This window comes from Lactuca virosa, chromosome 7, assembly GCF_052849685.1.
Source record: "Lactuca virosa cultivar CGN04683 chromosome 7, Lactuca_virosa_CGN04683_v6, whole genome shotgun sequence".
Lineage (NCBI taxonomy): Eukaryota > Viridiplantae > Streptophyta > Magnoliopsida > Asterales > Asteraceae > Lactuca > Lactuca virosa.
Window position 1 is genome coordinate 201920449 of NC_136432.1, and position 2602 is coordinate 201923050.

The window sequence follows — 2602 nt, forward strand, 5'->3', positions numbered from 1 at the left end:
GGTGGGGGGTTATAGATGAAGTTAATTAATCACAGTAGTGGTGTTGGGGATAAGAGCTAAGAATTGATTGTTTAATCTAAAGAATTCTATCACAATGCAATGCTTTTTTGCTGTGCTTAACTTTTGGATTAAATAAAAGCCTAAAAGGTGAGAGGAAACCACTTTGCTGTTGTTGGGGCACTAAGTCCATAGGGTTAGTGGAAATTAAAATCTTAGTGATTAATTTAATGTGTTAATGGGGAATGGACCCTTATAATTCAAATTATTGTTAACCAATAATATCACATCCTTTTTTGTCTTTTCATCGATAAAGAGGAGAGACTCAACCTAAAATGCGTGGAATTGAAGGCTAAAGTAGACACATATATTGTTGGTAAGAGTTTCTTTATCAACTTAGTTTGATTGATTAATGTCAACTCTCAAGACATTGGTTATATCCAATACCCCCCACAATGATCTTCGTTGTACGTACAAAAATAATATGTAAGTTAGTAGATTATGATTGCACTAAATGTCTATTCTTGATATTTCTTTAATTATAAAAGCCATATTTATATTTTTGGAAACGTAGTAGAAGGCAACTTGACATATAGTTAATGTTAATGAGTACTTATATAGGAAATCTTATATACGATCCCCAAGTAAATGGGATGAACAAAAGCTTGTTCATATAAGCCTTATTTTATTTTGGACTCATCTTTAAGAAAGACACATCAAACAATATTTCAAGGAGAGGGAATTGAATGGAATCTTTCATTACGTAGAATAATTGTGTGATCCATTGTGTGATCCATATTTGCTTCGTTAAATTGTCAAAAGTAATTAGGTCATGGTTCCCGTGGGTCCCTTAATTACGGCTGACGTGGCAAGAACGGGAACCCCATTGGAAATCGCAGAAGATGTTCTTTCTTATAGATTTTGCTTCCGAATGAAGGTTAGTCAGCACAAATCTTTTTCTTTGAACAACAACAAAAACTTTCATAACAACCATCTAGCCCAGCAAGAAACTGGAAGACCAAGTCACGATTACATGCTGGATAAAGCTAAAACTAAGTGGGTTTTTAAGTCACTCGGTCCACGATGAATTACAAGGCCTTTCCGATTAAATATTAATTCAACAATTGAGAAAAAGGAAAAATATCACCCTGCTTAGGTTGCTAAGCTCGAACCTTATTATTCAAGATTATTCGTATTTTCTTTGAATCAGGTACATAGATTAGCTACACACAAAAACAAAGGTATAGCGAAGAATTTAAATGGGTTGATCCTAATTAAATTCCCTTCTTTCAGGTTAAATGACTCAAAAAGCACTCACATATGCCAACCTCAACATATATAGAACATCCTCTAGCAGATTACTAAAAGAAAATGCATCGTTTGAGTTCTTAAGAGAAGGGTTAACGTTCTTTAATTGATTCTATTGCAGTATTACTGATTGAATATGAACTGCGTTACACAAAATGTGAAACGTCTAACGAAAAGAGTGATCGGGGAGATCATAATCTCCTCCTTTTGGATCAAAAGGCACATAAAGTCAACTTGGAACACTAAACACCAACTCCTGCAAGATCACTAAAGGAAGCATCATGCTTGATAAGTTCTTGAAGAGCTAAGTGAAGGTTCTTTAATGGATTGTAGCGCATTATTACTGACTGAAAAATCGCAAAAGGCAACTAATGACCGCTTTAGAAACATTAGGGTTTTGTGTTTTGTCCTTTAACTGATTCGCTAGGGTTCCAAAAATATTTAAAATAATTAGTGGGTTTTAAAAAGGGTTTAAATCTTGGATGGTTAGTGCTTTCAATTATATATATGGACAAAGACTTGGCACCAAATACCATCGAAAGGACAGCGATGGAGAATAAAGACACCACTCTCTTATTTTATTCATCTTTTCTTTTCCCTTTTTTAGTCTCATTATCAACATTTTTTTCTCGAGTCGTCTTAATTTATAGGTTTATATATCAAATGTCTCTTCTATCGACCTAATAATTTTTCTCCTTTTGAATGATAGATGCAACTCTTTTACAAAAATGCACAAACAATAATGAAAACTAAATTTTCTACATGCAAATATGTTAGATCTCACCTCGATCCGTAGAAGACATTTAACTTTTCTTTTATCGTTTCAGGATACCCCACCTCCCAGAAAATGAAAAGACTTTCTCTTTAAGAAGAAGGAACACTTGATTTGTCATTTATCTTTAAGCTGATTAATTGCTTTTGCAATTTTATTTTATTTTTGTACATAATATAATAGCATTTAGATTTGAAAGAAATATATAAATGATTTTACCTATAAATGTTATATATGTAAGAAATGCACAAAATTTAGTTATATATCCATATTTAATTTATTTAGCAAGGTTTAATTAAAAAGTAAATCATGGTACTCTTTTAGCATCTTTTATCTACAGTCACTTAGTGATGCCTTCCTAATCACATCATAATTTGCATGACCTTTAAATGATAACCCAATTCGTGAAGACTTTTGGGCAACTTTAATAGTATCATTTATTAGTGTTTAACTGAATTTAGGTTAAATGAAATCATACATTATTTAACTAAAATTATCTCCTTATGTTTGTTTTAAGGCGATTCT

At 32.2% G+C, this 2602-nt stretch overlaps 1 long non-coding RNA gene across 2 annotated transcripts; it reads left to right on the forward strand.

Moving 5' to 3' along the window:
• The first annotated feature begins 302 nt into the window (after positions 1-302).
• On the forward strand, positions 303-2303 carry LOC145125235 (uncharacterized). 2 transcript variants are annotated; one of them, XR_013715879.1, is made up of 2 exons: positions 303-373; positions 820-2303. It is a non-coding gene; the product is annotated as an uncharacterized LOC145125235 (long non-coding RNA). The 2 variants fall into 2 exon arrangements; XR_013715878.1 differs by having other exon boundaries at positions 309-483.
• Positions 2304-2602: the final 299 nt, after the last annotated feature.